The following is a 26,706-nucleotide window of genomic DNA, read 5'->3' on the forward strand; positions in this document are numbered from 1 at the left end:
ATTCAATTCTACTTGAGGCAGGGATGCTTTTAACTGGAAATTCTCTGCAATTGGAAAGGCTGGGCTGTGATCTCTCTCACGGTGATCTAGTGGTAACGTGTGCTCTCGAAGATGTCCAAGTTAGATGGTCTCCCTCACCCCCTCCAAAAAGAAAATCTAAACTGCTACAAAATGTAGCACAGGTATTTAAAATACTGCTTTCAAGTTAGCCTTTTGGAAAACTGAATTTGCAGTCTTTTTATCAAAGTCTGGTCCTGATTTTTGATATATAGGGGTTATTATACAGGCAGCACGTATGATGTTTGGCTTTTGAAACAGCTCAGATCTGCAATGCAGGTAGTACCATTATTTCTAACTGCTTGCAACTACGTGCAGGTTGTGTTAAAATAACACTGAGGTAGCAAAAACACATGGACAGGCAGTCTGTTTAGGGCAGCATACTTCTCTCCCTTATAAAAATATTTTTACTATAATTTTAAAGTTTGTTGTGTGTTGGCCAAGGGAAATAGAATGCTAAGCAAGTATCTCAACCATTTCTTCAAGCTTGTTCCTTTAGTTTTTAGTGTATTCCACCAATGTATTTTCATTATCTGTTGAAATAGTGTGTTTCCATAATGCATTCTGAGTTCTTAAATTAGTGGTGATGGATATGTAGGTTGCTGACTACTTGTGTCCCTTGTCTTAAAAAGTTTAGTCTGAAACTTATTGAATTCTACAGTCCAGAAGAATCTTTCACGCTTCCTCTGTATCTTATCTTTTGCTAGGTGTTTACTATTTTTCAAAATGTTTGCAAAGATGGTCCCCCTAGATCATGCAAAAAATATTGCCATACAACTTGCTACTGCCTCTTTACTTAAAGAAACTGAGGCACGAAGAGGATGTAAATCATGCAGTGTCATTGGTAAGTTAATAAGAGGTTCAGGAATTGTGCATCCACGTCCAAACCGATCCCTAACAACTCTTAGCTTTTCTGGGGTGTTCCTTGAGTAAACAATTCTTCCTATGCATAGGCCTATATGTAGGAGGGCCAGAAGGGAAAGGAAAAGCTTTATTTGTTTTCCTTTCAAGGTACACATGGGGTGTGACTGCTGTTCAGTACCATTAACGCTAGAAAACACTGCAGAAATGGCTTGGAATTTAAAACAGGGCTGCCAATGTGTGTCTTCCCCTCTTGACTGTGGTGGGCTTCCTGGCAGGATATGCCTGCTGCAGCAGTGGCGTTCCTCACAATGGCACCAGCCCAGGCCCAAGGTGTCTTGCACGCTTGCTAGTGGAAATGCCACGGTGAACACTGTGTACCGAAACCCACTTGGAAGCTTTCCTTTCTGCAAAAGAACACTGGGTGCTGCTGCACTACCCAGGTGAGGCTGGGTGTTGACCTCCCTGATGCCCAAATTAGCTTTCTGAGGCCCAGGTTGAGATGACTTCTATTCTTCACTGTCTCATTTCAAACCTATGAGCTAGCTGCACTCGTTGGTATGCAGCAGAATGTATTGGTATCTTTCATTCCCTTCTAATATTTGAAGGTTAGAGAAGGTATAGCAGGAAGTGCGTTGCAGTATGTTGCTACACGTAAACTACTAAAATATGAAGAATGTTTTAACCTGCAGGCTATTTGCCATGTAAGGAAGTGTGGTTTTGAAATGCTTCCCTTTCTGATCTCCAGGTGGTCTCGGGGATGGCTTTTAAGGCTTACATTAGAACAAGATACTGATCTAAACTGTATATTGTGGAGAACATAATTGGTGAGAACTGGATATTCAACACAAAGTGATTTTGGAATATTGTCAGTCTTGCTGTGTGAATTATGTCTAGCTTCTAAGCCCTCCTGGTGTCTGAAAATGTGTAGAAAAATTACTTCTTTTTTGTCAATATTTGTGCAATTCAGGGTAAAAATTATTTGTGTTCTGACAACTAACTAAATGTTTGGGTATTGTGCACCTAAGCTCTTAGACTTTGAGTCTGTTTTGCTAAAGGGTTAACAAAGGAGTGTAGTATGTACTACATAGGTGTATATAAAAAAAAAAATTAGTGTGTATGCAAATACATATTTGCATATATCTATATACATATAAAACCTCTTCTCTGCACCAGGTGTGTGCATCTGCTTTGTGTAGTAGCTGGAGCAGTTTCCAGAATGGCCTTTTAATTGAACACTCTTGAAACAATAAAGCTGCTGTCCCTGCAGACCTTTCCTCTGTGAGCTGAAAGTATGAGGTCAAGGAGAAGTAGCCAATAGGTTCTCTTGAATAACTTGTCAGTAGTACTCAGACTAAAATCCAGAATGCTCTTGTCCCCTCTAGGCTCATGTAAAGCAGAATATCTAGTATCCATCCTGTTGAAGTAGGTGTGGGCAAAAGACACCAAGTTGAAAGATGGGAGTATGGTGGATGAACTTCTGAATGGGTACTCCCGCGATCTTAAACTAAGCCTTTTGCTAACATATTTGACCTGTAGTTTAGCTCTTGCTAAAGCACTGATATGGAAGCTCTCTCTCTCTCTCTCCCCGCCCCCCCCCCATGTTTTTTTAATTGTTATTAGCTGGTGTCGTGCATGAACCAGTGTCTCCCTGGTGAGTCTTAACAGCCCCTCTGTCTTGGCTGTGTTTGGAAGAAATGTGCAGTTTCAGATTGAATTCGAGCAGTGCCATCTACCGTTATGTTGTAATACTGATTTGTAGGGGGGAATGGCTTTTCTAGGCTGAACGTTTGAGTTCATTCCTTGGAGTTATTTTTACAGTAAAGGAAAAACAGTTTATAACAGTGCAGAATAAACGCATCTGAGCCATATTTTTAGTGGTGATTGTGGCAGCATGACCTAACAACCTGTGGGAGCAATGCACTCGGGTGTGAATTACAAAAAGCAAGAATCGTCATCTTCCCTTTAGGGAAGGTATTGAAAGAATCTAGACTGTGTATCAATTTACATGGCTATTTTTACTTCTAATGAAAACCATGTGAAATAGAAGATAGAGTCCCTATAATGTTATTTTCTTTTTGCTTTAATAAAATGATTTTTGTGTGTCAACATCCTTTAGTTTCTCAGTAAGATAAGCTGGCATGGAGGATAAAGGTTCTTTAACCATACTTACTGGCATTTTACTAAAAAATGGTTGGTATGAAACTTACCTGATTCTTTTTGAGGAGTAAAAATGATACTCTGTATTTCAGTATTTCCTAATTATGCTGCTATCGAGGTCTGCACTGAGAGCACCATGTTTGCATTTCACAACATTAAAACACCATCTAACTGAGCGCAGGTAGAATGTTTCTCATGGTTGCTCACTAAATGTTACAGATTTCCCCACTACATCATGGTGCAGCCACTGATTTGTATTGTGGACACAGTTGCTCTGCACTTCCAAGCTAAGCCAGGCTGGACATAGTCCAGCACTGCCCCATTCATTTCCACCTTTGGACTCCTTAACAAATGCCCTTCTGTTTACCCTACAACCTGTGTGTTTGACACACCTCCAGGATCCTTATCCTCCACTCCCAACCCAATCTAATATTCTAAATCTATTTTATTGTAGGAATTAGTTTTGTGCTTTTCCTGCTGTGGAACCAAATGCAGCTTCATCAGTATATTGGAGGATGCTGGACAAATCAGTGATCATCACGAGCTTTACCTCGCCCTGGAACACGCTGTGTCCTGGAGGCCAGTTTCCAGATCAGAGTGAGCCTTGTCAGGTGCCTTGAGAGATCTGGAAGTTCAGTAGATAGTTCACGGATGTTCATGGTACTCTGTGGAAGAAGTGTTTTGCACGTACCATCAATGGCAGCTGGCCAGTTTGCACAGCCCAGCTTTCTCTGAACACCTCAGATTTTGTATACATTTGTGCTTAGCACCCTGACTTCCATGTTCAATCCTTGGATTACTGCTTTGTTCTTTTCAGTATTTTACTTCAGTTATTTTGGGAAAGTAGAGATATGCTTGAGCAGGGTTTAAATAAGATTTTGCTATGCGAACTATTGAATTGCTGTTACTGCTAGCAAAGGGTCTCTGATGGCATGTTCCTGCAGCCTTCCCTGTGCATCAGTACTGTGTGTGATGCAGGCTGGTAATGGGGCCGTTTTACTTTCCATACTTAAAAAAATTCCTCAACTTCAGCTGGCTTGCCGTGTAGATACAACAGCCTCTGCCTCTTCCAGCTGTTCCATTCATTGCATTGATACTTCTTTTACTGCAGATTTTTGTATGTATGCATGGCTCTAGCTGGGCACCTGCTAGGTTAACATAGCATATAGCTTCATGGATTTTAAAGTCAGCACTCTTTGCTCGTCTTTTATGACCTTCTCTGATAATTGCAGGCCAAATAGCTTCATCAGCTTACTGTGGTGTGTGTCTGTCTCTGTCATGCTTCTTCCAGTGTAAAAATGCTAAGCAAACCTTTCAAATAGTCTGGGCCTGGCAATAATTGACTAAAGGAGGAGAAGCTCAGAGGCCAGGTTACTGTAGGGGTGGTTTAACAGGACTTGGTTTGCAAACAGGATTTCTTAGTAATCTTGGTGGTACAGATTACTGTCTCAATCCTAGCAGTATCTCTGAAGCCATCCTTCCGAAAATAGATGCATACAAAAAGCGTCACTTTTGTTCCATAAACACTAAAGCTAGCAATTCACATTTTGGGTGGCTCTCAGATGTAAAGCTTTCTACTGTCAGCTCAAAGGTTGCCTGCAGTATATAGGGAAGAGTTGCATTTTAGAATTCCTTTCCCAAGTTTGTAGCTGCTTATTTCTCACTAGCTGGTCAGATTTTGCAAAGGTTTCACTAGGGAAGAAAGAATGAGCTATAATTGCAAATTTTGACAGTGATGAGGAAGGATATAAAATTCTGACTCATCCATGGTCAGAGTTAGCTACTTCTGTTATGAACAAGATGATGTTACTCTTTATGGGTTAGGAAGAGGTTGTGCTATGTGGGTGGAAAACTCCTGGGTTCCCCAAAATGCCTTGACTTGCTCACCCAAAGCTCTCTGCCTATGGAATGGCAGCAATAATGGACTCTCCAATTGTAACCCATCCTCATTAAAGTGTCAGTACTAATGAATGAGTGACAGTGCATACACCTGATCTGACACATAAATGTTTAATTTTGCTTTTACCAGTCAGCCAGAGTTTGGCAGAAGATGGGTTTCTGTGCAGCAGAGAAAAAGATGCTAGTGCAGTGTTGCATTTCTCCACAGGGAATTGGAGCTGGAGTAGGGGCACTTCTGAATCAGTCACGACACTGCCATCCCCTTGAAGTTATTTTGGCTTAGACGTCAAATGTTGCTCACTAGTCCCTTAAGGAGTATCTGGTTTTACTTTGCTTATCCAGTCTTCTATGCTTTCTCTATCCTAGAGAAAAAAGAGATAAAGGAGAAGATTTATTTAGTATTCTCGCTTGTTCCTGCAGACTTGTACTTAATGTCGGTACCTTGCTGGGAGACATTTGCTGGGCTGTAATCTAATGGCACTCATCATTTCCCCAGTATGACATTTTGATAGGAAACAGTGTGATCCTGTAGATAGGAGAGACTGGCAGATGGAAATTTTCATCTCAGTTCTGCTACTGATCTTATGTATGTCCTTTCTTGGCATCTCAGGTCCTTGTACTTTCTTGTCTGGTAGGTGTTAAGCTTTCTGGGACTACCATCATGCTGTGACAGTGCAGTGTGTAGCCTGGGTTGTGCTATGATACAAATAATACTCTGATTAAAAATTAAGACCGCTGCCTACAACAGCCCTTATTAAAGTAGTGCAAGCTTTATCTGCAGGGATTTTCTGTTAGTTCAGTGCTTAAAGTAGTACTACAATGTGAAAAGAAACCTGTTGGAAGCAGGAAAGCAAGCATGCTCTACAAAAAGTTGATTGCCAAAGTTGCCTGCTGGGATAAATTCACATTAATCTTAAAGATAGTCTTTCATCTCTGAAAAGAAATTTGGCTTCCTGCTTGATTATTCTTTTTAGCCATTTCTCCTAGTTTATTTTCAATTGGCAGCAGTGTTTCTCACCCTTCTATAGCAATCTGTAACACTGCGAGTTAAGAGTATGTACATCTCTGTCTCACTCTCGGAGAATGCTGGGAACCCGCTGAGCTGCAGTAGTAAATTTTGCTTTTGGAGGAAGAGAGCAGCACGAAACTACAGAGCCTAATTATTTAAAATCTTTTGGTTACCTGAACTTCTGTCTTCTCTCACTACAAGTACTCTCCGCCCTTGGAGAAGACGTGTGGATCGAGAGGTCCCGTTGCGCTCTGTGAATTACAAATAATAACCGTGTTCCGTTTTTACAGGGGGCTTTCCATGCAGGAGCCTCCCAGCGCCGAGGCGGGGCTGCAGCGCCGTCAGCAGCTGCTCCTTGGCCCTTCTGGCTTGGTTGTTTCTGGCTTGGGGTGTTTTTTTTGCTTTTTGGGTTTTCGGGGGTTTTTTTTGCTTGGCTTCTGCTCTCCCCCGGGCTGCCCGGGTAGGGCAGGCGCGCACGGGGCCGGCAGCTCCCGCGCGGCCCAGCAGAGGGCGCCCCCGCCCCTTCCCGCGGGCGGGAACGGGCGGGAGCTCTCGCTGCGGAGAGGCTCCTGCGTCCTGCGGGCGGGAACGGGCGGGAGCTCTCGCTGCGGAGAGGCTCCTGCGTCCTGCGGGCGGGAGCTCTCGCTGTGGAGAGGCTCCTGCGTCCTGCGGGCGGGAACGGGCGGGAGCTCTCGCTGTGGAGAGGCTCCTGCGTCCTGCGGGCGGGAACGGGCGGGAGCTCTCGCTGCGGAGAGGCTCCTGCGTCCTGCGGGCGGGAACGGGCGGGAGCTCTCGCTGTGGAGAGGCTCCTGCGTCCTGCGGGCGGGAGCTCTCGCTGTGGAGAGGCTCCTGCGTCCTGCGGGCGGGAACGGGCGGGAGCTCTCGCTGTGGAGAGGCTCCTGCGTCCTGCGGGCGGGAACGGGCGGGAGCTCTCGCTGTGGAGAGGCTCCTGCGTCCTGCGGGCGGCTCTGCGGGAGCTGTCGGGCTCTGGGAGGAGCGTGCGGTTGGCGCCAGGTTCCCGCTGACAGAGGGGAGCGAGGAAATCGACAAGGGCCTCAGGGAGAGGATTAACACAAATCTGCAGGAGGCTGGTAATTGTAACTGGTTTGGAGACGGGCTTTGAGTGGCTAAGCGCCCGGCCGTGCCCCAGCCGATGCCGCAGTCTGTAGTCGTGAGGCTCTGAGTGCGCAGGGGGGGAGCGGACAAGAGGGGGAGGTGAGTGAGGGGAAGACGGGATCGAAGTGAGCAGACGAAATCTGAGGCTGAAGGTCAGCAATTTTTTTCCTGACAAGTGCAGAAATCTCCCCAAGGGATTCCTATGGCTTGAGACACTGCTTAAAAATAGAATAAATCAAATCTGTTGCAACGTGTATCACAGAGAGTCCTTTACTGCTCTAGGTCACTTAGGACTGAAATAAACACAAAGACAAAAGATTTCTAATTGTCCTTTAGCAGTCAGCAGGACAGCGTATTTCATCACCGGAATCGTGATTCTGTGTCAGTTTCTGCTGGAGTCTGCGCACCTGGGATGCCTGAGCAATGCAGGCTAGAGCCTAAATGAAGTATGTAGGCAAATGTAAAGGCTCAGATCAGCATTCCAGGCTGAAATCTGACATTCGCGGCTGGCCACAGTAACTTCTCGTGAGAAAGTTTCAGTGAATAATTTGGTATTTCATTCGTGTTAGTTAAGTGTTAATATTAAAAAAAACCAAAACGATGTAAATTATTTTTTAGGAATTCTGTGTGCTCATCTACTTTAATTTCCCATTGTGCTGTAAGAAATAAGTCAAACAGCATCTAAGATCCCCAAAGTTCTGGATGATTCCCAGATGCGTGAAAGGTGACTTTCATGTGGTTTGCTCCATGTAAAGATACTAGGGCTGGAGTTCGCCATGAAAGCTGCGTGGTAAGAAGCCAATGCTCTAGGCATCTCTATCCCCAGAAATTGTTGCTCTATGGAACTGTTTGAAACTTGTAATTACAGGCTTTTTGTTTAACTTTCAAGTGTATCTTATTAGTAGTTGAAATATAAACACTCAAGGGATTTATAATACAGCTGCTGAGTATGGGCATTACTTTAAAAGTGACCAAAACTCAACAAAAGCCTTTCAGTGGTGCTCATGGGCTCAGGCAGGTAAGGGCTTTAGCCCAGTAGTTCTGTCTGGAAGTTGCTTTCCAGAAGTGAGATAGTTACCTCTCACGTCCTCTCTAAGTAAGCTTCAATTTTGAAATTCTTAGCATCTTGGTGGCTTTCAACTACTTGTATGAAATCCATTCATGTGCTTCCTTAGGGAGAGGATGTCACGCGAAAAGCATTCCTCCACACTCCAAACTATCCACGGGGGCGCTGTCCCAGAGCCTCAGCAGGACACCAGGGTGGGAACAGGGCTAGAGCATGAGCTGCATCCTCACAGTTATCACTGTTTTCCCCAGGCTGAAGTTCAAGAACCTGCTTAGAGGGTTCAGGAGGACTTACAGCATGAGTAGCCAGCATGGGAATAAGGGTTATTAACCTGTATTCTTGAAGCAGTTTATCCCCCATTGCAGGCTGCTACACTAGGCAGCTGCCCGCTTTCCCAGTTTCTTGAGCTGTATGTGAAGTTGCTTATATGGGATTGAAGTGTTCTGCTTGTATTTGGTACTTAACAGCAGGGGTTGGTGCATATTGTATGTATGCAGTGATCAATCCAGTACAAAATGAAACAGTTTGTGAGGGGATTTTACTTTTTGTCAGTTATACTTTTAAAGCTATTGATCTGCCAGAGAGTGGTTTGTTGGTTGTTTTTTTTTTCCATTTTTAGGGATTGCATATTTTGATGCATCACCATCTGATTATAGAATCAAGACATAAGCATAGTTCAGTTTCAAAGAGGTTTCAAGAATTTAAGTCAGTAATAAATAGTTCATTAAATTCTCTTAAACTGACAAAGTGAGGAAATTTACAGCGTTCAAGATTATACTCGTAGCTCATGTTGTTGAACCTCAGTTTGCAGTTGTGTATCAGTACATAAATATAAATAATGAAGTTTAAGGTCTTAAACTCCTAGTGGAAAAACTTTAAACCTGCAATGGAGACATAAAGAAAAGATGTAAAAATTCGGGGTGTTTTGATTAAGACCTTATGCTTATTTTCTATATGGTTCCATAGGAAATCTCCTTTAAAAAGTGCTCATTTTAAGAGATAGAAAAGGAACATCTGGCAGCAGATATCAAAGCTGAGAGACTGAAGTAGCCTTTCTCTTGTATCTGTGTACATACAGACATTTCAATATTTGTCTTTAGACTGCTTTACTCCTGTTAATTTCTAATAGCTTATTTCCTAAGAACATGTCAGATGTTTTCCCTTTCTAGTGAAAAAGGCAATTTTCATTTACTGTGTTTTAAAACTTACTAGAGACCTTTGGAAAAGATTTCAGGCACTAAAGCGGTATGTGTTTAGCACCTTCTTTGTTCTCCAGTAGGCACTGGCCTTCTGTATCAACTTAACCTAAGCCAGCTAAAACTCCTTTTCCCCAGTGCCTACAGTGTGCTCTCTCTGGCGACGAGTCCGTGGGCTGAAAAGTCCTTTCTTTACAGACTAGCTCTGCTCAGATTGAGTCACTTTGGGAGAGTCTGGATGGCTTCTGCATGCAGATTGTTTTTGTGTATGAAAAATGCATGAATATTCCCTCAGGTGTTAATTAATGCCATTCTTAAAAGTTATTGAGAACTTCAAGCAAAAAAATCAGAAGGTTCTCAGACAGTATTCAAATGTACTCCTTACATCTAATTATTCAGTCACACTCCTCCTAAGTGTCTGGCCAAAACCCCTTTCTCCTTCCTTGCTATATGTCCATGACTGATACTGTGCCTTTGTGATAAGGGGAACCTTTTACTTTTAGTTTTGCTTTGCTTAGCTGGATGTGAAGTGGGGGAAATTTTGTGTCCTTTTCTGTTCACAATAACTGAGTTTCTGGTTTCTAATTTGTAGGGTTTTATTAGCTGTAGTGGTGAGGTAAAGAAGAAGAGCTTGAACAACCCCCATTTGATCACACTTTAAATACTTTCTTTGATAATTCATTTAATCAGTAAACAGCAGGAGTCGATGGCATTTACTGGGAAGTTTCTCAAATGATGAAAACAGAGAATGAAGAGTTACAACAAAGTGTTTCCCTCAGGACAGTACTAATGAGCCTACGGATTGGGCAGGATAAAGATACATGCAGCAGTTTTGTGTGTTCATGGTCTACGTAGAATATGTGATGTTCTGGAATGAGGATCTGAGAAAAACAAGTGTCAATGAATAGGAATTTAATGCATGTGGGGAAAAAGTAGATTAATTGCTTCTGCTTCTGCTTTTCAGGTTGACCTCCACAAAAGGAAGGCCACCGTAACATCTCAAATTGTGTCATGAAAACAACCCTTCTCCTTCGTTAGTAACAATAGCTCTCATGACTGCACTGAAATAATTTCTGAAAGTTAATTTTCTCTTTTAGTCTCTATGATTGCTCTTGAAGCTTCTGGGAGCTAAGACAGTGGAAATGAACAGAATGATCCCATTAACAGCTTCCATACTTTTTCTGCACAGAGCTGACTCTTTTGACATAGATGCTGCAGGAAAATGGTCAGATGGTCTTAACAGGTCTTAACTGAACAAAACAATTTTCACTGGAGGGAGTGACTAGCTTGAAAGCAATGCTGTTAATACCAGTTTGGCTGAGAAAGAATTTAATTTTTACATAGTCCATATTTTCAGTCAAACATGGCAGTTCGACTTGCCTTTCCTACTGTAGTATGAAAGGAAAATACAAAACTGTGTCCACATCTGCTATTACTTAGGAAATACTAAATATCAAAAGAATGTTGTAACTGTGTTAGAATTTCAGACAAGCAGACCTGAGTAGCTTGTTCATATTTGAAGATTTATCCTAATTGCATTAATATTTAGTTTTGGTGGTATGGATCGCAAAACCTTCAGCACACCCTGCATACTCATGCTAGCAGTGCACATGGAACTTCCAGATAATTCCATGTATAGTGGGCTTTCAGGAGCAAAAGCTTTGCATGGTAGCTCCATGAACAAAACCAGAATTACTATTTCTGTAACAGATCTGGAATCATTTCAGTAGAAAGTTCTGAATAATGCAAGGCAGCAGAATGTTTTAGATTGCAATTCCACCTTGCTTCTGTCTGAGAAATTAAAATGTGAAAAGAAACATGTAATTGAGTGCTGAAGAGCTTAATTTAATATGAACTATTTTTGAAACTGGGTGGCAAGTCATAGATAATGGTGATCAATACAGTACTTTTGATGAAAAAAACCAAAAAACCCTCTGCAATTCACTGGGATGGCATCACTTCTTGCATTGTTATAGCAATGCCTTAAGCTAGGCAGCACCAGAGTTGAAGAGAAAAAGGCATGATGTGAGGAAAAGGAATTATATCTCTAACTTTTTTTTTTTTTTTTTTTTTAAACCTCTGTGTTTCAGACTGAGTTTATTTCTGTCTCTAGTTTCAGGTAGCCGCCTGAAGTTTGTTCTGTTGAGTTAGGATGTGAACAGGAGCTCCAAATTTAATTGCAAGTTACAATTCAAGGTTGCCTGGTTATTTACTTAAAGTAACATTTTTTTCTTTAATGTCAAGATTGAATAAATTTATTTGCTCCTGTTTCACGTAGGAGCTGCCTTCAACTTTATATCAAATACTATCAGTGGAAGCCTCCCTGATGCCTCTGCCAATGTGTGGTATTCAAACTTTTCTAAAAACAATTGTTTCTAACCTGCAGAAAATATTTAAAAATGTGGCCAGTGTGCCACCTCCTTGTGTGTCATCTTTCCAGGTAAGCACCATCACATAGGTCCATCAGCTGGCTTTCTGTAAAAGTCAGTGTTATAACTGGGAATTAGGAGTAAAGGTATGTGTACCAACATAGCTGCTCCCTCATATGAGCCATGTAACTCGTGTCACTTAGCTAGACACCTATTACACTGCACAGTGCTGGTGGTATCTTGAGATATGTCCATTAGAACTAAATGAGCCATACACTGAAAATTGTCAGTAATTGTTTGATGTGGACTATTTATCTGATAGCAGTTGCCTGGAGAGGGATTTACAAGAAACATGTATGAACGATGTTACTATCTTTCTTCTTGAAAATTAGCTTAACTATGAAGGTGAAGCGGGAGTGAGTTCGAGATGTGCTTCCTTTGGTTGTGTTTGCTACATCCCTCCCTCAGGCGACGGAAAGTAGGTATATTTAAATAGTTATCTCTCTGTGTCTTGAAACTGTAGGTGATATAAAGGCACTACCCATCTGATGAAAATTTTGCTCGGGGAGGAGAACTAAAATGCCACTAAATAACACCATGAAAATAATATTTGGAACTCTTACATTGCTTCCCATCTATCCTCAGCCATTAAGTTTTTCAATGGTATTTACATTAAAGAGCAAAATTGATTTATGTTGTTATGTTGTATAGCAGACGGACATTTTGGTGGATGGAGAAGTTAGGTAACTCTCCCAAAGTCACAAGAGAAGTTGGTGACCACCAGGAATAGAAGCCACACATGCTGACAGCCAAGTCTCTGCGAGCCACAAGACCATCCTTCCTCCTGCACACAGAGAAGCATCGGCATGAAGGGGAAGTACTTTCTGTGGTTTTGGAGAGGCTGTTCCGGTGACTCTGACATTATCAGCAGAAGGACGCAAGATTTTTACATAGAGGGCTGGCTGCATGGCTGTTGCTATAATTATTTTGTAATTTTGGCTGCTCTCAAACTGGACTCTTTTTCCAAGGGTTGGCCAAATATTCCCCATGCAGGAGGAAGGAAGAAGGCCAAAGATTAATCTACCATTTTTGAAGAGAGGGTAATTGTTGAAGGGGCTGGTGAGTTTTTTAAAAAAATAAAACGTTCCATATAATGCCTATCCATCCTGAGTTGTGAAGCCCTTTGGTCTGTGTTGTACCAGGCACTCTTGAGCAGAGTACATGGGCAAAGAAAGAACCTATAAGGCTGGTAAGAAGAAATGTTCTTTAGTGCCAGCTTTTAAATCTAGCTCTGGCATAAGTCATGGAAAGTATCACTATGTTCGGCTATGTTTTATTAGCAATTCTCAAACACGCTCATTTTTTCCATGGTTAGCACCACTTCCCAAATTTCAGCAGACATCTGTCAAGCCATCTTGTCTCCCTCCACTGTCCCTTCAGTCTGCACTGATAGTAGTTCCAGCAGCAACCAACAGCGTAAGTAATAACACCATGTAAGCAAGACTGGAGAAATAGCAATTGAACACTTACCAGCAGTAATTCAAGAGATTCAGCTGTGTCCACTAGCCTGCGTAATACTGGGTGGACGCAGCTGAACTATTTGGGATGGGCAGAGAAAAGGCAGGGAACAGAGCTCCTCCTGCCCCACAACATGGAATGGGTGCTGCCCTGGGGAGGGCTGGTTGTGGAGAAAGAGCTTTTCCTTCCTCTGATAATTTCTCCAGAACTGAGGGTTAGATTGTAGAACCATCAGGGTGGCTTCCACAGAGCCAGGTCACAGCCATATGCTAGGTTTTATCAATATTAAAAATCACCTAGTCCATATTTCTGTCAGTAATGGAAAGACAGTAGTAAAATAGCTTTCTCTAGAAGTCATTGTTTATCCACAGAAATGTTTTGGGAGGTGGAGGAGGTTATTGCCATCTTATAGTATATTAAATAAACAGTGTGATTGTGCAATTATTCTATATTCTCATTTTGGAATAAGATGGGAATGATAAAAAGAAGTGGTGTTTAGTCATCTGTCAATTAACATGAACACACTTTCTTGCATATGCAACAGAAGGCAAAAACATTATCAATTTAAAATCACTACGTAACATTAATATTGCAATACTGACTAAAGACCTTAGCTAGGTTAGAGGTCCCATAGCTTTAGGTGTTGTGCAAACAGTAAATAACTATTTCTGACTTAAAAAGCTTACAAACACTGACAGTCTTTTTTTTAGACAGGACTTTCTGTGAGTGCAGAGACAGTTCTTGCTCAGCTGTGACTTAGAGTAGTCATCTTGAAATTGCGAAGGAAGCACAAGGTAGAGTAAGTGCAAATGAAAATGGAAATTGAAGAAACTGAAAGAGAAAATGCATGTGTGGAATAAAAAGCTGATGAGTATGAAAGAGTGTTGAGCACAGCTTGTTTTGGTGGAAATTTAGCTTATGTAGCAGCTGGTAAGAACCAGAGACATTCGGGTTCTCAAATGTATGTCATGGTCTGATTGGCACTGCAATTTCTGATGTAGGGGTCCAAGAAGTCTTCTCTGAAACAACCTGAGCACTTGGGTACATAAGTCCCCGAGCTCTGCTGTGGCTTTATTGCAATGAGAGAAAAGAGACTCTCTTAAGTACTTAGGCCCAGATTTTTTGAGTGTTAGATCCCTGAGTCTTACTGAATTGAATTCTTGGGCTAAATTAATTTCTCAATTCTCTCAATTCTTCAGCTTTTTAATACTGAGTTTTCAGTGTCTTACTACATTAAAAAAAAATATCTGTGCCTTACAGCAGCATCAAATTGGATTCATATTCACATACATTCCCTTCTGGTGGCTTTTCTTCTGTGACGTTGCTCTGATTAGCTGTAAAAGACGGAGGAGATATTCTTGAAATAGGTTGTTTTTAAGGGCCACTCTGATGTTTATCCTCTTTATAGTATGGCACAGCTGGGAATGGCAATTTACTCTTGTAACAGGTTGATCAAGGATCAGCTGCAGTATTAAAAGATTAGTACCCAGTTAATTTCCAGTGAGCTGTTCTGTAATAAACTCAGCATGTTGATGTGGATTTTCAATGTTTGAATGTCTTTCTCATTTACATAACATTTTATTTGAAGTCTAGCTAACCCCCCCCATATTCTATTAATTTATAATATGCCATTAAGAAACACTGTGATTTTAAACTTATAACTCATAGAATGAGTTATATATTTGGACATCTGGACAATAGCTCTAACAAAGCAAACAAGCCACTCTTTACTAATAGGTTGCAGTGCTGCCAACCAGAACAAATGAGAAGTATGTGGACTCAGTAATTAATAAAAAAATCAACCAGTTGATTTGTTTTCAAGGATTATTAACATGATTCAATCTTATTTATTAATGACCTCTGTACCTACAAAACTGAATACAGCTGTTATAACAATGTTTGTATTTATCTAGTGACCCTGCTGTAAACAGATATCATTGTAGCATTGCAGATCCACTTCTAGCTCTGCCAAATCCAAGACTGTATTCTGTGCCAGTAGAGAGTTACCAGAACTCAGAAAAATGTTAAGAAAGCTGTCTGTAGTCTAAGTGCAATGTCTCACTGAATCTGAGAGAAAATGAACTTGAGTGAGGATTTCCTGACTAAACATTCAATACTGTCTCTGTAGCAGTTTTTAATCCTGTATTCTTCACAATATCCCATATACTTAATGCAGCACAGTAATTAGGTTCAAGGTAGGCCACTGTTTATGGGCCAACAACAGTAGCATTGCAATTCTTAGCCTTTAACTCATTGGGTGTATCAGCAACCTCACTCCTCGCTGCCCTCTCCATTCTTCAGAGGTAGGGAGACAAGGATTTGCACGGGGCTATGCACCATACAACAAATTTGCTGTATAGGAGTTGGTAGCCAGGAGATTCGGCAGTCTGCAGTGGAAATTCTTTGTCCAGTGTCTTGAATTCTGCCGGATCTTTTTCCACTGCCCTGGATACAACAGCGCTTTGACGTTACTTTGGATTGTAGCCATGGTGGATGCTGTAACTGTGTTTTTCTCCTGAGAAAAGATGGTGTTTTCTGACCAGTTCTAGTCAGGTGTTTAATGTTAACTTTTATATGTAAAATCAGTTATGCAAGAAAACTGAAAAATGCCTTTGCCCTCAGAGTGAGACTATCTTTCTTTAGACTATGAGCAACACAAATAGGAATCACAGTGTTTGTCTTTTGGCCCTGGGAGCTGTTATAATGTCAGCAAGAGTTATGAGATGCTTGCGTTGACTTTGTACTGTGTCCACAGCGTCACTGTGCCCAGTACACTGTGGAGTGAACAATTACAGACCTTCTATGGATGCTGCAGCAGCTTCTTTTGAACTGCAAAAAGTTTTGCCAGATCTGCTCAAAATAATTTAAAGTGTGCTGGATTTGCTCACTTGTGCTGTGTGTGGACAACAGATTGAGCTGAGCATGTGCCTTTCCCACAAAATCTAGAAGACGTGTTGGTAATTTAGCAGGTTTTCAAGCACTGGATATTGCATTCAATTGTACAAGAGCCTATGCTTTTTCATCCTTTAAACAGCAGCATCTCTTGTTCATGTACGATAAGAAGCAATACTATTTGTAACCATGTGCATTTGCTTGCTTTTCTATGGGTGGTTTAAAAAAATCTTTTCCTGAAGGGTTGTTTTCTTTGTTTGCATAGCTGCCTTGTGAGGGCTTTAGTCGCTTGGTTCAGGTTTGCTGATGCCCCACTTTGCATCTAAAACGTCTTGGCAAGGAGCATGAAGTGTTTTTCCTCTTCTTCCCCAGAGGCTCTGTGGAAGGTTCTGTGCTGGCTAAGCCTGCCCTTCACCATAGGTTTAAAAAATAAAAAGCAATTACCCTTGTTGTCAGGCAGCAGGCGAGTAATGTGCCTCCTTGCCTCGAAGAAGGTTCCCAGCCCCCATGATGCTCCTTGTTTATGGAAACTAGGCTCATAATATTACAAAATAAAATCCAGGATGGTGCCATCAGCCTGTGATTGGCTTTGGAGGTTGAAAAAGGAGGAAATTTAATGGACTAAGCTCTAAAGTCAATAAAAGACTGTGTTTTGTCCTCGCTGGTCTTGGCTTGAGATAAAAGTAACTGTGGATGGTGTATTTCATTGGTAGGAATCACACACAGTGGAAAGTACATTAGCATTTCAGATTTATAGTATTTCTAGTCCAACACTGTGTCAAACGATAGCTGGTAATTTCAGCAGCAAAAGTAAAACCAATGTGAAAATTATTAAGCAATAATATGTCCAGGGGGCAAGATATTTTGAGTAAATAGTTGGCATTTGTCCTTACTTAAATGTTTTTAACCTTTCCAGTGTTATAAGTGGATTGTAGGTATATTTATAATGTGCATTGGTATTTGCAGTCAAACAGAAATCTTGAGCTAATGTTAGAGCATGTTAAATAAGATGCAAGAAGATATATATCACAATGGATATATTTTTAACATTAAAAATAGATTTTGTTCATTGTATTTTAGAAGAAAAAAATATGTATGTTGTTGAGGTAAACAGATCAGTCTAAAGTCAGTGTTCGGTTACGTAAAACTTAACTTCAAATCATTACTGTTTAGTCGTGTTAGAAGAATCTGAAAACAGAGCTTGATAATCAGAAGACTGTTAAAATGTCAAGCATCCTTCACAGTAGCCACTACTCTGAGCCTTACACTGAAGGGTGAAATTCAACCTCTTGTTTCCTGTGTTGAGATGCAGTTGTTGAGGGTGTTTACTGTATTTAAATTTTACAACAATAACTTCATATACCTAACTGCTAATCACATTTTGCCACCCAGCTGCAACAGCGTACAAGGCCTTGTAACTGAACATCAGGCTTAAGGAGCTTTCACTGGGCTCAGCAGGAACTCTTCTCCCAACCTATTTTAATTGCAGCAGCTGCCTCTCTCCTGACAAAAGCGTTGCTGAGGAGTTGGCTTCACAAAGGAGTTTCTCCCACCCTCCCCAGAAGGAGAGTATGTGGGAGACTCTGAGCACAGGGTAGGGAGCCCCAAAGGGCTTAGCACATTGTAATGCAGAGATAAATGAGACTTCTTGTGCTGTTGACAAACCTGTACCTCTGAGAATTGCGTTGTGTCTCTGAGCTTTGTAATCTGGAAGTGAGGCTAGAGGAATTGCTTCCTTCCTCGTAACTGGGTCAAACAAGTGCAGCAGAGGCTGGGTGCATTGGTTCCTTAATCATCCATCTGCCTGAGAGCCTGCATTTTTAGTCTAAAGGAGTCTGTGGGGTATCATAGGTCATCTTTGCCTCACAGCAGGTCCTATGTCTGCCAACAGACATTCACAGCATCAGGTATTTATGTATCACTCAAAAGAAAAAAAGAGTTTTGCACATTTTTGGAGGTAACTGGAATCCTTCTCTCTCTCCTCAGCTTCTTCCACTTCTGTGTTTCTCTGTCCCATAAGGCTTATTTTAATCTTCATTTTGCACAATGATGTTGTGAGATAATAGAAGTTTAAAATTTTGGCCAGGACCAGAACATTTGTATGAAGAGTGACTAAAATAGAGGCCTATAGACCGTTATCTTCTTTCCCTCCTAAAATCATTATGCGTTTACCCACCTCTGCCACCACTGAAGTAATTAAAGAAAGAACCAAAACTAAGTTTGCCAGCTCAGGCAAAGAGGTGAAAAAAGAGAATTGAGAAAATGTTGCCTTGTGCACCTGGAGCTACAGTACGGAATCATCCAGATATGAAGACAGAGGTACCTATTGTTATATACATGAATTGCAAATTGTTTGCAGGCATCAACAGAAGACTTGATTGCAATCGAAATTGGGCAATTCCTGGTCTTTTCGTATAAGCAACAAGTGATTTAGGTCTACAGGTGTAAGTTGCTGATGGCTCTTAGGGGCTGCGCCTGGCTTCCTCAGCAGAGGTATGTGGACAGCTGCTCTGAGGAAGCATCTTCCAAAGTTATTTTAGTTGTTGTCTCAACTTTCCAGGCTGTGTCTTTGCCATCTATCTTTGCTAGAATTATAATAGTAGCATAAGGCAGAGGTGCATGCTGTTCCTGTGCAGCTGGCCCTCACAAACCTCAGGCTGGTCACTTGTATTGTACCTTCCTTTGTATCAGGAGAGCTACCTGAATGCAAAAAACAGCTTTCTCATAAAGATGTACCGTAACTGCCCAGAATTTCTCACAGAAGTTTCATAGAAGTTAAAGAACACCAAGCAAGTGTGCTGCAAAACTGCAGTCTGTAACGTATGCATGCTGCACTTGATTCTTGCTTGCCTTAGACTGCATGCCACCATTCTCACAGGTGCAGAGCAAGTTGTAGGAGTGGAAATTGCCACCAGCTCAAAACTGTAACACTTTGCACCTTGGTGGAAATGACTAATCAAGGTGCAAAGCAGCAGCTTTGAGACTGTGGTCTTGAGTTAGGAGAGCTGTGGCTTTACTAGGTCTGGAATGGCACAGCTGTTTATTTTTTCTTGTGTTCCACTGGACCAGTGGAAAGAAGTTTACTTTATTCTTTTAATCTTTCTCATTACCTTGTTAATTTTCACTAGCTAGCATGCATCTCGGGGCTGAATCCTGGACTCTGCTTTGATACAGCTAATGAAAATTCCCACTCCCATCTGCATCATTAGCCTAATGTGTTAGTTAATAATATTTAGTATTTTGCACAGCCACTTGTATTTTCAAAGCACTTAACAGTTATTAACTAATTAATCCTCACAACATGCCTGTGAGTTGGAAGGTAAGTAAATATTAACATTCCCCTTTTAGCAAAGGGGGAACCAAATAGGAAGATTAAGTGATTTGCATGGACTTAGTGGCAGAGCTGGCAAGAGAACTCCTGTGCTTTAGCGCTTGTGCTTATCCTTCCAGCCCCATTGGCTCAGTGTGAATTAAAGTGTTTGCAATTATCCTGTGCAGCCTTTCTGATTACTTTAGTACCTTTTCAGACATAAAGTTTATGTCACATCAGTGGTCGTAACTATCGTACTGAAGGATGGATGCTGCCCAGCGGTGCAGATCTTCCCCTGTCCCACATCGCATGAAACGTGTGGACAATACCAGGAGGGAGGCTACAACTGCCTTGTACTTCCCCCAGTAAATCCGTGCCAGGCCTATCTTTAGAATGGCGCTATTCAGAAAAAAAATCCTGAGCCTTCTCACCAGGCCTGATTAAAATACATTGAATACCTGGCCATTGCTATCATAGAACAATATCAGTTATTTACACTGCTATTTCACTCAATGCTGAATTAAAGTTGGAGGACCTGAAAATGGTCAAGTCTTACTGTGGAGACAATTCTGTCACTCTCACCCACAGTCTTCAAGGAACACTTGTCAAACTATGGAAATTCTGTCTGATATGCTTAAATATAGTGAATATTTCAAAATGTTGTAAATTATTTTAAGCAGTGTAAATGATTTTTCCTTTAACCAAGGCCCTATACCTTCCTCGGAGCTTCTGCATTCCACAAGGAGATCACATCTTAAATGACTCCAGAAAGCTCTGGGTAAGTTTCTACATTGACAAAGCATACAAACAAAAACATGGTCTAAATACTAAAAAATATTTCTGTTAGTGAACATAAAGGATGCCATTTTTAATGGATATGTAGTTCAAAGCTCAGCTTCTGCCTTGTCAGCCTCATCCTTTTTCCAGAATGGTGGTCACAGTAAGGATGAAATGGTTTCCCACCAGTGCCTTGGCGATAGCTTTGGCCACACAGTGTCAGGTGGAGCATGAGGATGTGTTCCGGGATCCACTCCAGCAGCTGCAGAGAGCTCCCATGGCTCAGCCATAGCCCTTCCTACCCCAAGATGTGCTCCTTTGTGTTCCCTACACTGTACGCTTTGGAGGTGGTGAGGGCTCGGTGGTGGCAGCTCTCTGATGGGGGTCATACTGGAGAGTGATCCCTTTTGCTGGTGGTCAGTCTAAAACGGGTACAATGAATGAGGAAGTGCGGCCCTGCTGACCTTCGTACCTGTCACTGTGGCAGCATTTGATCTCTTCTGTCTACTCTGAGGCACATTTTGGGGGCTCCTTCACAGCTGGGAGAATGAATACCTTAATTCTGCTGCACTTTTAAACCTGAAGGCAGAGATATTTGTGTTTTTTATTCCCCATGGCTTCGCTGTTCATACTGGACTGTAGCGTACGTGCTGAAATGTTAACAGCTGCCATGATGTAGGAAGACACTCAAGCTGTGGGACGAGGAGGTGCCAGGTAGAGGATTCTCATGTCCTCCTATCAGCTTATCCCAGTCACACAGCCTGCCTTTACCTGAATTGCTCCTGCTTGTTTTGACATCTGAGAGAGGAATGGGCCAGAACTGAGCTAAACGCTTTGTTGAGATATTGTCCCTATTTCACACTTGTTAATTGCCCATTAGAGCTGGACCATCTGTCAGAAAAGAGGTTACAGGGACTGGAACCATGAGTGATTTTATCTTGAATTTAGCAAAAGCTTTCAGCCAGAGATGCAAGGTGGAGTTAGGGCACTTGGAAAATATTTTAGTGTTTTCTAAACAGAACATTAAATTTCAAAACCACTGAAAATTCTACCCCCAAATGTTATTGAGCAAAATCATGTTTTTGTTTTGAAAGTGACTACTTTTGTGTGGAAAAAAAAAAGCATATAAAGTGGTTTTTACAAAATCCAAAACTTAAAACTTGTTGAACAACATATTCGTTTTAACTCAGAATGGCATTTGGGATATTTTTTCCCATTTTTCTGTCAGTACGAGTACTTTGCATCGAATGAGAATGCTTTGGATCTTTGTGTTGGTCCCAACTTTTTGGTAGTTCAGCCACTAGCCCAAAACCTATGGTTTGTACCTCTTGGCTCTTAGTCTAGTTCTATGTTCATGTATTGTGTGTTCCCCATCTTTTTCCTCTAATGTTTGCCTTGCTGATGAGTTTTTTTGCTCAGAGTGGTAAAATACCCATCTATTGCTTGCGCCAAATTGTTTCTCTATGGTGGCTGGCAAACGAGCTTTAGGCTCCTTCCCCTGCTTGTTTTGTAGAAGCTTGGAGATACCTGCCAAGAGCCGGCTGAGCAGGAGAAGGGCTATGTGGTTCCCTCCTGCTGTCCATGGGAAGATGGGGACATACATCACATTTAACTTCCTCTGTAGGATGAGGTACCCACCATCTTCTTTCTTCATGGGGGTTCACTCACACTCAGAGCTGGCTGTAGTCTGATATTGCTCATAGAAACACTCAAAAAGCTAACAAAGTCTAGAAAGGTCACGTGTAAATGGTACCAGTATTTCTCTGTACAACCCAGAGGAGTTTAAGAGGGTATTCACCTCCCACTGTTTGGACCATAGTGTGCATTTTAAAATTGTGCTTCAGATCACTGTTCCCACGACTCCTGCTAGGATCCTGAGAGCAAGTGAAATGGTCTGTGCTGCCAGAGGCAGAAGGACAGGGTGTAGAGAAAACACTATGGGTTTTTACAAAATGCTCTCCTAATTTCTCCCCTACCTAACACCAGAAAATGCTTTTCTGATTCAGATACATATTTAATATTCTATACTTTAAAATTCTCCCTGCTCTGTTAAGCCAGTATCAGATCGCCATGGAAGCAGGCTTTATGCTGCTTTTTAAGAGTGCACACAGCTACACTTATAAATTACATCATTTTTCATGAGAGGAGGTGCTGTCAGCAGGATCCTCAGAAATTCTGGGCTGAACAGATAGCTTTATTTTCACCTTAATAAAACACTTTCTGTAATAAATAAATTGATTTTTATGGATTTCCAGAGGAGCAAAGTGATCGCAGTTATCTTTCTTAGCAAGCTGTTCCTTTGCCTTAGTGAAGTAGGACAAATATTTCGCAGGGCCAGCTACAGAGGTGCCTGGGGGCTCCAGAGCAGAGCTGGAGCTGAAAAGCTGTGGACTGTTGCAGCACTGTTTGAAGCAAGATGAAAAATCTGATGAAAAGGAGTTTTCAAACACAGGCTTTTGTCCTGCAGATTTCTAGGTATGAGAGGGAGGGTGAGAGGGAAGTGAGCCTTACGATAGATGACGTGGCTGTGGCATTTACCATGTACCGGTACCCCCTTGCTTTCTGGGACAAAGACTGTCTTTCTCTTGTGTGTTTTTCAATCTTGCGTGAAGGTAAAGTCTTCCTTAGGTTGCCTCAGCACCAATCATGGGTCATACATACTAATAGCAATTTTAGCAATTATGCAATCTGTAGTCAGCATGACACAGCGATTCTTGCATCCTATTTGCCATTGGCAGGTGTTGCAAAACTGTATTTAAAATAGCAGTTAGAAAGTGTGGTTTCCAAAACATTTTTTCACTTTTTCTGCTTTGATCCCTGACTACCTCCAGAAAGATGAATGTGTAAAGATGGCCTCAACATGTTTTGTCTTTGTTTCCCAGCTGTACACCTGACAGTGTGAGCATGGCGAGTGCTGCCTTACTGTTTTCCTCACATGAGCGATGGCAGGGGCCATGGTGATCTTTCGTCCACGCTGTCCAAACCCAACTGCTCTCCTTTTGCAGGCACACGCTATTTGGCCAATTATCTGCAGCCAGTTCTCCAGCTTTCCCCAGTTACTGGTGTGTTTTGAACAAACACAGATGAGGGGAAGTATGAGACACCACGTTAAAACGCTTCCTGCCCAGCCCCTCAAAGAAAGGTCCTTGTACAAATGCTTGACATACAGATCATATTCAACCTTTCATCATCTGTCATTTTGTTGTAAGAAAGCATGCCATCATTTGCCACTGTTTAAAATAGACTCAAAGGAAGTCAGGGCTTAATCTTAACCTCAAACACATTGAGCCCTGTATTTCCTATCTCGCCATACACCGTGCTATCTGGTTTCCTACACCTCAGGCCTGCTAAGTTTAGTTCCTCCCAGCCAGCTGCTAAGAAGGAAGGGAAACTGTGTTCACCGTGGATAAAACATTTGCTGTCTGCAGCTCTCCCAGCTCCTCGCCAGCCATTACACATAGGTCTTCTAAATAGTAGACAAAAATACAGTTTTGAGGTTTTTCAGTTAAAAAAAAAAAAAAAAATTATTTTCCCTCTTTCTCTTCATTTGTCCTGTGCATTCGTACATTTAAAACTTTGATGCTATGCTTTCTTGGGCTTCTCTAGGAGGAACATTCTTACTTGCATGTGTAGGCATAATCATTCAGCAGTTATGAATATCATGTGCTTAGACCATTGCTAAATTCAACATTGGAATGTTGTGCGTTAATTATTATTATATCAAATCGAGTGCAGTCACTCAGGTCTTTCATCTTAGAAAGTAAATGAATAAGTAGGAATATATAATGTACCATACAGGAATTGAGATTGCTTCACCAGAAATCTTTATTTATCATAGAAAGTAGCTGTATAAAATAGCTGTGATAATCGATCTTTTTTCCCTTTATATCAGCATGATTTCTTGTCCATTTACTTCAGGCAAACAGATTCTTATCATGGAGGAACTGGCTGATGTCTTTTTTGAAGGTAGTCTCTTGGGCCCTGCTATGAAAGCCACAGACCTGCTTCAATAGAGTGTCCTCTGGGAACCTTAAATATTTATTATCTCAATTGCTTTTCCTTCAGATTTTTTAGTAGAATTATGATAATTTTGACATAACTGTACCTACTAGGTTATTGGGTCATGTCTGGCAGCCACACGGCACAACACGGGTGGTTCAGCATCCACAAGCTGGAGCTGACTATTCGGAGAGTATTCGGCAAGTCTGTACTCCTGTCGTACAGGGATCTATTTTCCCAGTGATAGCAGGGCTCTTCCTGGCAGAATTTTGGGTTTGGATGATCTACAAAGCAAAAATCTTAGCAACATTAGTATCTCCATGAAACTTATAGGACTGGGAAAATTCACTCCTTGTCCCATCTGATTCCACTAAACATTGGTTAAATTCCTTCTTTCCGTTGTGTTCACTTATCTCCAGCATTTCAAATCATGGAAGGAAAAAATACCTTTGATGAAAAGGATTCACAACACCATTACAGGAGGCAGAAGGGGCTGAAGACCTTCTTTCGGTGTTTGTAGACAGGTGCTGTTTTCCTTTCCTAGAGTTGCATACAGTTCTGAGTTGTTCTGATGTTTCCAGAACATTGTATCCTTCCACCCCTGCTTGGTCCTTGCTTTTGAAGGGCAGCACTCGTAAATTCAGTTTTGAATTTGATATCAGGATCCCCTTCTCTTCTTTTAGCAGCAGGATGAATAAAAAATATGTTCACATGAAATAATCCAGTTGAACCTAAAATACAATAGACTTCTGTAGAATATTGAGGTATGACAAGAAAAGAAAGATTAACTTCATAAAACTTAAAACAGGGTAGGAAACACTATCCTGCATTTTTATTTTAATACATGGATGTATCTCATTTCTCCCTACTGTCCCCCACATAATTACCTAATTCTCCTCTCATTTTACCCATTTTACTCATTTTAAAATGGGATAATTCATAAGCTTCAACATTCCGATTTTCAGTTAGAGGCAAATTGGGCCTGGTGTGTGCATATATTTTTAAAATGAAGCAATTAAATGTGTGAAGAAAAAACCAAAACACGAAGTTAGTACAGAGCATTGTCCTACAGATAAGGACAGAAAATGCGCAGGATGGGGATGTAAAGCAAATGCTTAACAAAAAATTGTCTGGAGTGTGTAATTGAATTCACATAATCCAGTCATGGAGACAGAAGAGCCTGACGGTACTGCTGTATTAGTCTGCTCAGAGGTGGCCGAAAATGTAAGATGAAAATACCTGGGTGCTAATGGCTCCAGAAAATGACTATAACACATCTTTGGCCAGTCATTAATACAAAATTCAAAGCTGAAGGTCCTTCTGAGCCAAAGGAGACTTCTGTGGTGAGGAAGCTCTTAATACACTGAATAACCCTGGCAAGTAGTTGCCAAACTTACCGTGATACCAAATGAGAGTGGGCATCTATTTGTCAGATGATTCTTGCAAGCGTTGGGATTCATAATACGCCACCTTTCCTTCAGCTGGTGTGTACATAGCTTATCTCACTGGGTTTAATGCAAAGTACAGTAATACTCAGCCTAGTTAAGGATGGCTAAGTAGCCCAGATTAAGGAACTTTAATAAATGTTTGCTCCAGGCCCAGCTGTGTTGGTAGCAGCATCTCAGTGACACTTCCCAATTACTGTAGACTTGGACAACCATTTATTAGCCTGGTGTAATTCCAAAGGTAATGTATTGGAGGGTTGCAATAATACCTTTGTTTTTTATTGATAATCTTAACACCTTATCTGTATTTCAATTAACAGATGCAGGAACAGACGCCTCCATTCTCTGGAAAAAATGATCAGCAGGAACGCCCAAATCCATCCATTTGTCTGTCATGTGTCAAGCAAATGGTGCTGACACTGGGAAATGCACAGCACTTGACGCGTGCGTTTTGTAAGTGCCTGGATGCAGCTAGCAGGCATTGCATGCACTCAGCACTTTGGAGTGCTGACAGCATCCTGACAGATAGTTGTAGTGGACTGAAAAGAGGATAAATTACTATAAAAAGCATATAATTACATTTTTATGTGCATAAATATGTACATTAGTGAAGACTTCAAAAAATTACCATCTATCACAGACTAATGTATTATTTAAGGTTATTAAGGTTATTATTTTGAATAATAAATTTTAATTTATTTATTATAAAATTTTATTAAAATTTATTTTATTAAAATAATAAATAAATTTTATTAAAATTTTATTAAAATTATTTTATTAAATTTTATTTAAATAATATTTTATTAAATTAATATTAAATTTTATTAAAATAATAAATAATAATAAATAAATTTTAAACTATTTTAAGAATACAGTATTTTTTAGGTTGATAGTTCAGACTTTGAAGGCACCGGTGGCGGGGCAGAGGAGCTGTGCAGGCTGACTGGCAAGTTACTGCTCCTGCATCTGCAATCCCCTTTGTAACAGGAGACTAGCATGATGTCCTCTGCCCACAAACGGAGGGACAGTTTG

At 41.2% G+C, this 26,706-nt stretch overlaps 1 protein-coding gene across 1 annotated transcript in view; it reads left to right on the top strand.

The window, feature by feature from the left end:
• Positions 1-14,846, top strand: part of SLC25A24 (solute carrier family 25 member 24) — a 39,461-nt gene extending 24,615 nt beyond the window's left edge. The window contains exon 11 of the mRNA XM_069789455.1: positions 10,329-14,846. The gene's annotated coding sequence lies outside the window, so the exon portion shown is untranslated. The remainder of the gene's footprint in view (positions 1-10,328) is intronic.
• Positions 14,847-26,706: the final 11,860 nt, after the last annotated feature.

Source organism: Haliaeetus albicilla, chromosome 8 (assembly GCF_947461875.1).
Source record: "Haliaeetus albicilla chromosome 8, bHalAlb1.1, whole genome shotgun sequence".
Lineage (NCBI taxonomy): Eukaryota > Metazoa > Chordata > Aves > Accipitriformes > Accipitridae > Haliaeetus > Haliaeetus albicilla.